Raw genomic sequence first — 15336 nt, forward strand, 5'->3', positions numbered from 1 at the left:
CTACTTATGCTAACTCTAAATAATCAGGCTCAAAGAAATGTCCCCCATTTTCCATGAAATCTCTCACAATTCCCCCTTTTTGTTTTTGGTGCAAGCCAAGTTACATGAAATGCTTTTGCAATCATACGTTCAACTATTTTTATGATACATGGTACAATCATTACAACTGCTAATATTACAATTAAAATAACTAAGCCATGCATAAGCAAATCTTTCAACCATCCCATAATTCCCAAACTTGCTAGCCATCCACTTAACCCTGTGTCAGTTATTGTGAGCCTTTTACTGTGAATCATATTGATATCGGTTGTTAGTAATGTAAGTCATCCAAGGATACATGGCCTCCCATTAAATTTCGATGGAATTCCCCCCCCACGCTCTATCCCCACAAATTAAAAACATTCCCGCAGGTAAAGCAGCTGGAATAGAAAAAAGAGCATGATATTCTGGAATAGATATAGTTACACCAAGCTGTAGCATTTCTATATACAGGCAAAATAGCATTTACATTCTGACCCTTTCGAGTGGTGTTACAGGTGTAATTAAAAATCACACAGGCATTCATGATGACTGATCCTAACAACTCTTAACTCTTGAGGTTCTTGCATTACTTGAGGCAGGTGTGCATACGCACCATCCCAGTTACCAACACAGGATTGTGGGTTATTACAAAGGGAAAATTCAGGCATTGAATCTGGCCAGGTGTCTAGAGGTAAGCACACCAAACAGGTAGAAAAAGGGCTTTCAGGGGTAGCGACAGAAAGGCATATAGCTTCTTGATGCGTTATGTTCACCAAAGTTACCCATACATTCTGTTTTGGTTGTTGGATCATCCATTCTTCACTTATGTGTGTCACCCGTAACAGGCCGAATGCAGTGAGAAGGAGTCCTTTTCGGTTCAGCGTTTTTCCAAGGATGTAACAACTGTCCAGGGTTTTACCCACTTTGCTGGTACCCATCTTGTTCCGTGAGCTGTAACAACACAAGCATAACCTCTTCCCCAGGTTATTAATTGAAATGGTCCTTCCCATACATTTTTCTCATCATTTTTAACCCTAACTTGAACACTGCTATTAATGTCAAACAAATCTCCTACCATGCCTTGCTCATGTTTTACAATTGGTGGTACGCTTTCACCATCTGTCAATCTCAAGTAATTCAACACATATACAACTTTGTTCAATCGTTCATGAGGAGTAGCCATCTGCTCTCCCCCTTTTTGTTTTTGCAGTTGGCATTTCAAAGTCTGATTCGTGCGTTCTACAGTTGCCTGGCCTGTAGGGGAATGTGGTATACCTATGGTATGTACAGTACAATACCCCATTGACTAAAAAACTTTTGAGTTGTCTGTGCGATGTAGCACGGCCCATTGTCAGTTTTTATCTGAAATGGAATGCCATCTGCTGCAAAAGCCGAACGCAGGTGTCGCTGGATGTGTCGACTTGTTTTTCTCCTGTTTGCGCTGTTGCCCATACAGCTGCAGAAAAACAATCCACAGACACATGGACATATTCCAGTTTACCAAACTCAGGTACGTGTGTTACATCCATTTGCCACAATTGTAAAGAATGCAAACCTCGTGGATTTACGACTCCAGGTGAATTTTTTCCCACAACTTGACACTCAGAACATGTCTGTGTAATGGCTTTTGCATCTCCAATGGTTATTCCAGATTGTTTTGCGAGTACCTTTGCTGATTGATGAAAAAACCCATGTGAGATTCTAGCTTGTCCTAGCTTATCTGGTGAAGGTCCCATCCATGCGTGAGCCACCAACCGATCTACTGTTGCATTTCCTTGTGCTGTTTCTCCTGGCAGATTCATGTGACTTCGAACACGACTCACAAATCCCCTCTAAGTGCAACCGCAAACATTTCTGCTAATGCAGTCATTTGGAATGATGTAGTTCCAATCTTGTTACATGCCTCAACCATATCAACAAGGCTGGCATCTCTGGGTAACGCCATCAAAAGCTTTTTACAGTCAGCATTTGCATTCTCTACTGCTAATTTTAGTGCCAAGGCATTCTGAGCCTCCACACTCGATACTTGTTTAGTTACTGCATCTCTTAGTCTGTCAATGAAGGACATGTACGATTCCTGGGGACCCTGCTTAATCTGCGTGAGCGACATAACATTTCTACCCTCTTCTGGCAGAGTCATCATTGCTTTAAATGCCATTACTGAAGCAGTTCTCAAGACCTCTATGGGAAACCTTGCCTGTAATCTTGGATCAGTAAATTTGCCAGTCCCAATAAGGTGATCCATCCCTATTGCCTTCATGGGGTCATCATCGGGTCTATCCAAATTTTTTATAGCAACTTCTTCACACAGTCCCCTCCATCTGTCTCTCCACAACATTTTCTGAGTTGGCTTTAATAGCATGCTGTCTAATTGATCGCAATCATACGGAGTCAAAAGCTGAGCTCCGAAAACATTGTCGAGCAGCGCTTCAGTGAAAGGAGCCGTCAGCCCATAATTATGGACTGGCTTGCGCAGTTCTTTTATCAAATCCCATGAAAAGGGATTCCATTCATTTGGATTATTTGCCCTCACTATAACAGGATAAGCATGAGGAACGACCACTCCCTTGCTTGCTGCTTTCTTATGTATTTCTATCCGGTAACTTCTCGGGTCACAGCCCAAGTCTTCAGCTACATTGTAACTTGGCAGTGGTTTTTCTTCTTCTAAAGAAGTATCGTCTCGGGGAGGTTCTGACCAATTATCATCATCGTCAGGTAAAGCTGGATATAAACCCATAGACAGCTTAATCGGGCGTATTTCTTTCTCAGGGTTTCGTGGTAGAATAGGTGGCGATGCCTTTTTTGGCTCCCGTGTATCTTTTACTGAACCATCCGGTAATGTCATTTTATGACAAGTACAGTCAGAGGGACAATGCGAACAAGATGACTCATTGGTATCGTGTCTGTCCTCATCGCCATTTACCGACACCGATACTGTTGGATTCAAAATTGAATTTGCCTCCGCTGCCACCTTTCTTTCTGCCCGTAAGGATCGTATATTGTCAAAAAGCAACCGCCAAGTAGTAACCAGTTCTTCAGCATGTTGATCCCCTTTAGAGATAGCATCCCGTAATTTTGTTCCAATTTCTGCCCAAATATCAGGCTCAAATGTGGTAGCCATTTCAGCAGGATAGCCCTGAATTCAGCACCATTTCAATAACCTTCTCAGGGAAGATGCATTACATTTAATTCTTCTCTCAGAGAGAATATGCAGTAGAAGTCTGACTATTGACCTTTCCTTCAAGGACATGCTCTGCCCCATACTGCCCCTGGTTGCTCACCTTCCCTTCAGGTGTCTTCTTAGCCTAGGCTCAGCTTCCCTGCTTCAGTCCCACTGACAGCAGTACCTCCAACCAGGGCTTCTCCTGCCGCGTCTTCTGTGCTCTCAGGGCCACGTTGGGGTCACCATTTGCAGGAGGTAGAAATAAATGGACGCCTGTAAAGTTGAAAGCAGATGACATTTATTGCTAAAACACACACACATTTATAATCACATATTCTGCAAAGTCACTGTACATGTGCACAAGCATAAAATATGATTGGTTATATCAACTCTGTACACGCACATAAACATAAGACATAATTGGTTATACCAACTCTGTACACGCGCATAAACATAGGACATAATTGGTTATACCAACTAAAACATGTGAAACTTGTCTCAGTCTAATTGGTCAAGATAAACTGCCAAATTGAGGTTCTTTGTGCCAAGTTCCCTTTATCGTGGAATGCGCACCTGTGTTGTTCTAATTGGCATCTTTCTTTTTTTGTCTTCTTGTTTATTCTGTTCAAGGTCTTCTAAAGGCGTCTGGAATGCTCTTGCGACCGTTAGCTAAATATGTGTCCACAGTCTGGAATATGCCTTTGGCCAGTTGGGGTCAGCTGTCCCAGCTGTGTCCACTCCCAGCTTCTTTTGTACCCCCAGCCTCCTCGCTGGTGGGGTGGTGTGAGAAGCAGGAAAGGCCTTGAGGCTGGGTAAGCACTGCTCAGCAATAACAAAAACATCCCTGTATTATCAATGCTGTTTCCAGCACAAATCCAAAACATAGCCCCATACTACCTACTATAAAGAAAATTAACTCTATCCCAGCCAAAACCAGCACATGCACCAACTTATGGCGGTGTTTATAATATCTGACAGAATATGGTGTATATAACAACTTGAAGTAAGAATTGAAACAAATGAACCAAGACAAAACTATGAATGAAATGCTTCAAAATGTGGTTTTCTGTCTGTCTTTCTAAACTGGAATTTGTTGAGAGGAGGGTGTTGGAAATCCCTGTAGAAAAACTGATTCCATTGCTATGCGCTGCACAACACCACAGCACCTTTCCCAAAAATTCATACTATGTTTTTCAGATATATTCATTACTTGGTGAAGCCTTTCCAAGTCCTGGAACAGTAATTTAATGCTACTTACAGAAAATAGTTATTTAGTTACATTTCATAATGCATACAGATGTTTTAGGTTCTGGTACAGTTAGTGGAAAGTACACAAAATTTCTAAGGTAAAATATCTGTTGAATCTGATGCACCCAAAACTAAGGAAGCAGTATTTTAAATACAGAATATTATTAATAGCTTACCTTCTTATGTAAGTATTATGATTAAAAACTTGTTAGGTATTTTTTCCCAGTAGTTTATACTGTATTTGCTTCATTTTTCTTTTTTATTTGGGTTTGATAGTTGAGTTTGGTACTATAAATGTGTTTGAGATGTAGGTTATTTGTGTTTTATTCCTAACTAACATATTAAAGTAGGTTTTAATTACTGCTTTTTTGATGTTGTTCAGTGTATTAGTGGCTTCTATTAAGAGTTAGATTTGAAACTTCTATTTAGCCTGTTTCCCCCCCCCCAAGACTGATGATGTATGCCACATAAAATGATCACCAGAACACATTCATAATCAAAATATATAACTTTTGTTACATTCATAATCTTATAAACTTAATTTTACGTGACTTAGTGAAATTGTATTGGCACTTGTCAAGACATGAGCTTACATCTTTCTCATGTGGAGCACTATGCCTCTTTCAGCAGGGTTTTGGGAGAAACTAGTAATTCTTATGTATTAGACTTGAGTGCTGAAGTTACTCCTTCCTCTGCCATTAAAGAAAAGTAGAAATAGGGAGGAGAAAGTATATTAATGTTATATATTAGTGTAGATAAATATCACTTATATGAGAACTTCACTTAAGCTACCACATATGAACAGATTCTGGAAGGGAACAAAGCATATTGTGATAAATCATATCCTCAAGTTGTCACAGAACTTGAGAATCACAGAACTGTGTCCTAGTCTCAAGGACAGAGTCAGCTTTTAGGTGATGAGCCATGAAAAGGCTCAATCTGCTTGAATCTCATACTTAAAAGGTCTTGTGAAAGCTAAATGTCTGTGGTTGAAATATATAGCTGTACTCAAAATAGTGTAAGGCATAAGCAGGTCAGAAGACTCAGTGGCAGCAGAAAGAGTCACTTTTTCATACTTTGCATTAACTGTTTTCTGCACCTTTCTCTCTCTGTGTCTCAGTAGATCAGTTAAATTTGTTTCTATTTCAGGTGGAGTATTTAATGGAGTTGATCCCAAGTCTGATAGTGCTAGAATGGGGCCATGGGCTAGGATTTTATACATGCCATCACAGTCATGAGAAACCAGGTATCTAATACATCGCTGTCCTCTCACTTTCCTTCACACAACCAACTGTCTTTTGATGTGGAATGTAGCGTTTGATAACTAAGTACTAGGTACAATTTGGGGACTTCATACGGAGTAGTCACAGGTAGTTTGCCTTGAAATGTTAACTATTTCTCGTATTGTTTGAAGTTAGGTAATGCCTTTTCTGTATTTACTGTTTAGGTGATACTCTTAAGATATCTCTTTGCCCCATAATCACTCATGAATTCATTCTTGCATTAATTATTCCTGCTCTGCCAATAGTATGGGAGAATGACACAGAGTTAAATTAAAATTTATTCCCTGAGGACTAGTTCCCTTTCTCTCTTCCTTAAGAAAATGGACTGAATATTTTTGGCTTTTCTCTGGGCAGGAAAGGGATTGCTTCTTGCTCATTCCAATAGTCTGTACATTTTGATTCCAGGATTTTCCACCTCATCTACCCCAACTGCTTTTAGTTAAAAGTAAGGTGATATAAAAGTTATGTGGATATTACTCCATTACTACTCCATTATCCTTTTGATGGGTTTTTCCATTGTTACAAGATAGTGCTTTGTGTCACTCAAATTAACTTGGCCTCCGCTTGCAGGGTAGTTGTTTGTCATGTGGCATGACAACACAGCACCTGATGTTGTATCTTCTAAGATTTATAGGCAGCAAATCATATGACTTGGTAATATAGCTACCATCAAAACCAGTAATAAAAATCAGTGCACAAGAAATATTAGTGGATTGCCAGGGAAAAAAAACCCAAACCCAAACAGCATCTATACTACCAGTTACTAAAAGCCAACTCTTAATTTTGGCTTGTAAGATTAGCATGTGCTAAGACTTGCCATCTGGTTTAGCAATTGGTATAATTTAATTCACAATTGTCACTACAGTTTATTGACGCAGAACTAATAGAAAGGAACATTCAAAACATATAGATAAACCCTGACAAATTTCTGAAAGGCAAAAGATGAGTAGGGAATGCTGAATGTCAGTTCATTACTTTGGAAATCGGGTTGAAATCTGTATGTCACACTGGACACTACTGATGTTGTTAACTCCAGAAGACTGATCACTTAGTTGTTAATATGTAGTTAATTATTTGGGTTTAGATTCACAGATTTGCAATGTAGGTATGAGAAAAAGACTGAGAATTATGTGGATGATTTTATTGCGAGGAAGTAACTGGATTGTAAGGTCTTTGCTCAGACTGTAAAACTGCCATTTTTTAGTATGAATCCTAGCACAATGAAATTGGAGGTGACAAGTACTGTAACAGCATGAGGGAATAATATTAAGAGCTTCAGTAACACATTTTTCTGGAGATGCGTGGATATTTCAGAATAACTAATATTTCCAGTAGAAACTACAATGAACTAGTACTTAAAATATTTCATATCTCCTGTAAGCATAATATTGTCTACTATAGCTAAAATAATGAAATTAGAGGAAGTATTCATGACTTAGGGAAGTGGTGATGGTATAGTTAGGAGAATGAACAAAAAAATAGAGCCTTACCTTGCTTTTTCTGCTAGGCTATTAAAAAAACCCAAACAAAACCATGGCAAAACCTCATGAACAGAAATGTGGATCAAATGGGAAGTTGAGCTTTCCTGAAGCACCAACTGCTGCAGCAGATCTACTTTGATGTGATGGGATATAGCAGTTTTGAGATAAGATGATAGTAAAGAAGCAGAGATGTTGCCTTTTTCATGTGGAGATTCACCCTGTTATTACAGCTTGTGTTTTCTTGTAGCCCTTCTGAAAAAAAAAAAAGTGTTAAATGTGCGGAGTACTGTACGGGATATAAGTTGTGTAGTAAAGAGATTGTGGGAGTTACGCTGCAGGAAGTCTAGCAGCTAAGAGCAGATGACATCCCTTTTAAGACTGTCCAGCATTCATAACTGTTGTGGTTTAACCCCAGCCAGCAACTAAGCACCACGCAGCCGCTCACTCACCCCCCCACACCCAGTGGGATGGGGAAGAGAATTGGGAAAAAAAAGTAAAACTCGTGGGTTGAGATAAGAACAGTTTAATAGGACAGAAAGGAAGAAAACAATAATAATAACAACAATAAAATGATAATAAGAATAATAAAAGAATTGGAATATACAAAACAAGTGATGCAGAATGCAATTGCTCACCACCTGCCAACCGATGCCCAGTTAGTTCCCGAGCAACGATCCCTCCCCGGCCAACCTCCCCCAGTTTATATACTGGCCATGACATCACATGGTATGGAATAGCTCTTTGGCTAGTTTGGGTCAGCTGCCCTGGCTGTGTCCCCTCCCAACTTCTTGTGCCCCTCCAGCCTTCTTGCTGGCTGGGCATGAGAAGCTGAAAAATCCTTGACTTTAGACTAAACACTACTTAGCAACAACTGAAAACATCAGTGTGTTATCAACATTCTTCTCATACTGAACTCAAAAACACAGCGCTATACCAGCTACTAGGAAGAAAATTAACTCTATCCCAGCCAAACCTAGGACAATAATGTAGGGGTCCTACCTATGGGGTGAAGCTGAGGGAACTCAGTTTGTTTAGCATGGAAAAGAAAAGGCCTCGGGGATACCTAAGAGCAGCCTCCCAGTGCCTAAGTGGAGGCTCCTGAGAAGAAGGAGCCACACTCTTTACTGAGGTGCACAGCAGGAGGGTGAGCGACACTTGGCATAAGTTGAAACAGGCAGGGTTCTGATTAGATATAAAGAGGGGGGGGGGGGATCAGTATGTAGATATTTAACTCCTGGAACAGGTTGTTCAGGGACTCCTTGGACCTTGGACATTTTCAAGACTCAATTAGATAAAACTCTAAGCAACTTGGCTGACCCTGCTTTGAGCAGGGAAGTGAGACAGAGAGTTCTTGAGGTCCCTCTGAGCTTGAATGATTCAATGAATTGTTAGTGTAGGGAGGGCCGTGAGCCCCTGAGATGTAATTTTGTTGTACTCTACTTGCAAAATACTGAAAATGAAACTATTAGAAAGTAAATGTTAGTCTTTATCTGAATACTACTGTGCAAATAGATGTTTTACCAAACAGAACATGCAGATTAAGACAAAGAGATAAGATGTGGACTTCAGAAGGATGGAAAAGTGAAATAGGCAGTGAAACAGGAAACTTTCTGTGTGATTAGAAGACATGCAGAGGAATTTATAATAGTAGATAGTTTGGATAACCTGTATAAGAAGTATATCTGTCATGCAAACATGCATGAATGATTGCTGTATTCCCTTATTCCTCTCATAATGTATCTGTATTACTTAATATAAAAACCCAGTTTCAAATGTGGTAACAAGTTTTATAGTTGCAAGTTGAGCTTTTAACTAAGTAGTAGTTGATTAGAAGTTCAGTCATCCAGAAGGGAGATTAATTTACTGATGAGAATTGTATTAGCTCTCTAGTACTGCCAAAATGCTGTCAGACCTCATGGTTATCTCCAGAAAGTGCAGGAAAAAAGAAGCTGCAAGCTGATTCAAAACCAAAATGTTGATTTGAAAGAAATCAACAGAAATTTATAAAGAAAAATAGATGAAAGAGGAGAAAAAAAGTTGAAGAGTAGTGTCAAGATAAACTCTCAGAAGAAAATATATTTTTGTGCCACATTTTAGAAGTTGATATGCCAAAGTAATTAGTAGTAAAAATATACAGATAGAAAGTTAATATAAAACTACCTAGACAAGTAATTATAGCCCATTACAGTTGTTCTGATCCCTTAGTGTGAACTGAAATGTCTGAAGTTGTCTAAATAAGTGTTAGTGAATGGCTTCCAATTTTTGCTTTCTCTTCAGAGCAAGTAACTTCTAAAAAAAATGGTAGCAGGTTTTAAAGGTTAATACGTAGCTTAGTATCTGTGAGGGCAATAACAGGAAGTTAAAATGCAGAGGTGAAGTGCTGTGAATAAAAGTTAGTAGAGCTAATAAGTTTGAACCATTTAGCTCTGAAAACACACCTAACTGACAGGTTTTGGGGTGAATACGAGAGTGACAAGATAGATGGAAAAGTCAGTCCTCTGAGCACAAAGTTGAAGGCATCCCAGACTTTGTGATAGAAACACATATTTAGCTAGAAGAAACAAACACAGCATTGACATCTCAGGAAGTAAGGAAAGGAAAATACAGAACTAGAAAAGACTAGTGCTAGGAAAGGTGAGTGGGAGCCTGAGAGCCAGAAACACCTTGTCCCTTTCGACTGCTACACAGCCTAGTCAGGATACTTTGGAGCCTCCACCTCTGTTTAAATTTTCTGTTTCATATTCTTCAAAATCCATTAACATTGTAATATTGCTGGAGCTTATGATTATTTATTTAGATTAAAAAGAAATGGAAACAGGGTTTTGCAAACATGGAAATTTTTGTTCAGATTTGATGAGATTAATATTGTTTAACAAAAGAAATATCTAAAGGCAAAAGAAACTTCTGATGGATAAGTAATATTTTCCTTTAAATCAATGATGAACAAGCTATGTGAACAGGGAACAATAATGAAATCTTCTATTTCTGTATTGACCAAACCTAAAGATTTTTGCTTGTTTTGTATTGATCTCTTACAAAAACAGGTTCCCATTAATTTCATACAGTACAATGAATTCAATGGAAGCTTGTTTAAAGGTTTGTCTTTGGATGCAAAGTTATCTCATAACTTGAGTATCACCCTAGCACAAGTATTTGGACATACACAAAACTTATTGCTCAAGAAGTCATGGTTTTCTCTGAAAATGATTGGTATAGACTTAATCTTCTGCAGTACTCTTCAGTACTAACTCAGGCTAATGCCATTGCCATCTGTGACAACCCAGAAGCGTTTATTTCCAGTTCCAGAAAAGAGTTTCCTGTAATACACTGGAAGGAATAGGTAGAATGACTTGGCTTATGGATCACTGAGAGCCATGGGATGTGACCTGAGATACTTTCTGCGCGCAGAGATGAACACAATTCCAGAGTGGATTGATAGGGGTAACTGCTTTTGGCATACTGGTTCAAGGTGCTGCTGTACATTTGCAACTCGCTCTGTATCTCATTGGTGTTGCAATGATATCTTTATCCTACATCAAACCTTTTATACTCTGAAGACATTCCAATTGTCATACTGTGATTGCTCTTGACCTTGAAATTCCAATGATACCAGTGGGAATTATGTTCAGGTGAGACTTCTATCTGATAACCATACATTTTCTACAAATCTGCAATGTTAAAAGCCATGCAAAACTATTTACTGTGAATAGCGCTTTGAACAAACTAAGGCTTTGACCCTGCAAACAGCCTTACTAAAACAAAGACACTTGTTTCTTAGTGCATTAATGCTCCTATACATTGTATGGACTATTATGTCCATTTGCAATAGGATTGGACCCTACAGGTTCAGCCTGTCATTCTTGTGTTCTCTGTTTGAGTTTGCAACAGTTTTCAGCATATTTTAGAATAACTAGCCAACATAATAAATGCGATTGACTAATTCTAATTCATTTACGAAGAGATCGTCTTTTAAACACATGGCTAAAATAAAGAGCTAAGTTAGTTACAGATATTTGCTTCTCCAGTTTACAGATCTAGTTCCACGGTCTACTGGGTGATTAGAAAATAGGAATGTCTAGTAAGGGAATTCAATATGATTATTGATGAACTGAAATTTTTTTTACGGCTAGAAGAAAACCCCCTGGATCGTGAAGCCCGTGTTGTCGAAAGGGCGCTGTGCCCACCAGGGGGCGCTGGCGGTTTGCTCGAGGGGTTGATTAATCTGACTGTAGATTAGATTTAATCTATTTAGAAGGCAAACAGTGCTTAACGTTGCTGGAAAAAAATCCCATAGGTACAAGAAAAGGGAAAAAATCAGTATACTGTAAACCTGCAGTATTTTTCTTTTCAAACGTTATAAAAATAAAATGGGTGCTTTATTCTAGTAAGAGGTGAATGCAAATTCACACTGAAGACTGCATGTGACTGTAAGAACTGATAAGCAATTTTTAACTAATGTTCTGTAGCTCACTGTTGTAAGCTCTGACAAAATCTTTTTTGCTACTTTTTGCAATGAACATGAATTTTAAACCTGTAATTGTAGATAAGTGTACATCATTTAAAAGAAACGTGCAGAAGAAATGAGAAACAGATTTTTTTTTTTCCCCTTGAAATTAAAAAGTAGCATTTTCATATGAGGAAGCAAACATCTTTTTCTTCTGTATAGTCAAGAAATGCTGTATTGTGTGGCAAAAAATTAGGCTTTACAAACCTCCATTGTAGTCTGTTACAGTGGCTATCTTTGAAACTACCCACATTTTTCCATATTAACAAAATGTGTTTCTTTTTGCCCAATTTTCCAAGTCTAGGTCAGTGATACTGTAAGTCTGTCGCATGACTCATCTAATTGTACAAATTGTGAATATCTGGCTTATGGCATCTTGATTAATGTAGAAGCAAGTGAACTGAGAAAGCAACACTTGTCAAAATGTGGCAGAATCATATCAAAAATTGTTGCTCATGAAGACTGCTGCTTCCCACTTATATTTGTAATTTATCCCAAATTTTGTAAACCTGCTGGCAAAGCAGTTCCTTAAGCATAGGGAAGGGAATAAATGTGTAGGGAAGAGAAGAAGTGCTGATATTCAGCTAAGGATGATGAGTTTAAATTTTTGCAACAATGAACTTTGTTGTTGTTGTGATGCACTTGAACTTAATTTAATTTTATAGCATTTGTAATTAATAGCATGAAGTTAATGCTAGACTTATCAATAGTGGTATTTAGATAGTGCTGGGAAATGATTTACAGACCAAAATCCTGAGATAGTATATAATGTAAAATGTGCTTAATCGAATATATATTGGTATGTAGTACAAAACCACAGTTAATTGTATCAGAATAAAAGAACTAATTTGTGTGGGCCAAAGGAGAAGTGAAACACAAAGTGGTCATCAAAATGGTCATCTTTGATTCATCCTTCTACCACAAAATTTATTAAATTCAACCCTGTTTAGCTACAGTGATTATGGTATTCTTTTCCTGGGTATAAACTGATACTATTTCTATAAAATGTTTATCACAGAATAAGGTTTAAAAATAGTTTCTGTGTAGAGACCAGAAAAATAATCTCTTTGAAAGAAAAGGTAAATGTATAGAAATTAAAAAACTGGTTCAATATCTCCAACTTCAGCTGTTTAGAATTTTAACCAATTTGATACTTTCTCCTGAAAATAAAATGGGTTTTGTTGGTAACAGAATTTCTGCTCAATTGATGTGTTCAAAAGACATACCGCATTGGAGTAATGGGACAGTTAGATTTTTTTTATTTTTTTTTAATTTTGATTAAAAGTAGTGATGTATATGCAACTTTTGTGATTAACTTCTGAAGTGTATGTTGACCACTGTATACAGCTGCTGTCAAATCTCTCCCACTGAACTGATTATGTAATTTGTTTTCTTCTAAGATGTTGTAGGCTGAATGAGTTTAAAGGGCTTCCATCTCTTTGGCAAAGCAAATTTTTTGCTGTATATGTATTGCTTTCTCTTTTCAGACTTTACTTCAGACTTTTAGTTTGTAGCACACCTGGTCCTTTGTTAGAATCATGTGGAAAAATTGAATTTTAAACGGTTCTAATCCTGCCACTATTTTTGTGGTGAGTTGTTTAAGGTGTGACTATTTTAGCTTCTGGATTTTTTTATTGTTTGATTTGTTTATACAAAAGCCTATCTTAAATAATTGTCGGAGTTAGTTAAGTCTGTTTAAAGAAGGTAGTGTTCAGAGAACTTGTGGTTTAAATGAAAAAAAAATCTAATGCTTCCCTTTATTGTGTAAGCGAAAAAATTGTTTTGCAAATCATTTTGTAAAAGGAAATGTAGCATTGAGATATAATCACCTATTTTTTAAGAGGATCTTTCTACAAAATATTAATAAAAGGTTTTGATTTATGAATATGAAAGGCTCAACAGTCTATGATGTAAAAGCCACTGCTGATAGATTTTTTTTTTTTTAATTTGTGAGTGATCACTTTCTCATGGAAGATTAGAGGAAAGAACAAGCTAATACTATTCAAAAGATGCTTTTAAATAATATCTATTTCTAGAGCACAGGCATTGCCTATCTTCCTTTCAGTGAGATTATATGTAATAAGCTAAGGTGTTCATTATAAACAAGTGCAAGCTTGCACAGAAAATACTACTGAAAACCATCAGTAGCTTGACTTAAACTTCGCTATAAAGTATTTACCTGAATCTGTTGCTGCAATTCAACTGTAATTCCTCAGAGAAAAGAGTGCAGAATGGAGAATAGTGTGAATTATTTTGTCAGGGCATGCCGTATATTAACAGAAGTGAGTTGGAATGAGCAAGCAAGAATGCAAGAGAAAAGAAAGGCATAATTATAGCTTAACAGGTATAAAGTAAAGTACATTTATAGGGAATTTCATTTGTGATAAAACTATACCTGCAAGAGTACGCCAAGGTGCAATAACTTTGTGAGCTCTACTATTAGTAAGTGGCTTATCAAACATATAACCAAAAATAGTAGAAAAGTATGTATATAAGTAAAACAGCGGGACACTTAATCAGAAACTCAGAAATGCTAGGCTTAGGGTTCTGCTGCATATGTCATTTGAACTTCTCGTGCATATATGTTACAAGATAATTTTTAGGTATATGATTACGTTTTCTTGTTCTCCATGCGTGTTTCCAGCCAAGCCCATCCTTCACTTTTCTCTCCATCTTAGTTGCACTTCATCTTTTCTTTTTTCTGTGCTGACTGCGAGGCATGGTCTCAAGTTCTGGTGCCTGGTAGAACAATGCTGACAAGCATCCAGCAGAAAAATTGGTTTATTGTCCAATATTGGAGCCTTTGGTAAGAATGTATTATGTAGAGACGGAATATTCACCAGATAGGATATATCTGTCCATATTCCCATATCGTAGACAGAATCAGATGTTAATCTTAAGAGCTTTTACTAACTGTGGATGAGTTTGAACTTTAGAGACACTTACAAGGAGGCCACATTGCCTGGGTTTTCCATAGAAGTGTCAATAAGATGCCTGATAGCAATAAAGTTCTCATGACTTGCCATAAAATTTTGGATTCTTGCTTCAACGTCTGAAGTCTAAGAACTCCTTAGTGATACAGATTCTTAATTTTCTTAACATGGGCAAACGTGCTTTTATGTTCCTAACTCTTAGAAATGGTTCAAACAATTTAATTCAACAAGTTAAAAAAAATCCTTTTGAGAGGTATAAGAAGTAAGGAAAAAAAAGAGCTGAAATTGCATTTTTTTTAATTAATATTATAAGAAATTGAAAAATAATCGTACACTGGAAATTGTTCAATGTTTAAAGCTCTACTCATCACAAATGTCTCTATTTTGAATAACTTTTCAAGGAGATGACTGGAGTGGTAATCTGGAGATCATTAATTTTCTGAAGTAATCTGCAGAATCATAGTCGCTATCGGTGAGAAAATATACGTCACTTTTTCCACCTGAAGTTCAGTATATTTAGATGAATGACCTCAAGTAATCTCCATCAGATTAGTCTGTAATGCACATATATATGTATATGTTTGTGTATATATGTATACATACATATATAATCTTTTCTGTGACTACAGGATTTTGCTGTTCTATATTACTGACTATAGAGTAGTATTCCTGAGACATTGCCATGAAGGGGAGGATTGATTTA

General features: G+C 37.4%; 1 protein-coding gene across 2 annotated transcripts in view; it reads left to right on the forward strand.

Annotated features, from left to right (window-relative positions):
* C3H8orf34 (chromosome 3 C8orf34 homolog) overlaps positions 1-15336 on the forward strand; it is a 180146-nt gene that overhangs the window by 83401 nt on the left and 81409 nt on the right. The gene's annotated exons all lie outside the window — the stretch shown is intronic.

This window comes from Haliaeetus albicilla, chromosome 3 (assembly GCF_947461875.1).
Source record: "Haliaeetus albicilla chromosome 3, bHalAlb1.1, whole genome shotgun sequence".
NCBI lineage: Eukaryota > Metazoa > Chordata > Aves > Accipitriformes > Accipitridae > Haliaeetus > Haliaeetus albicilla.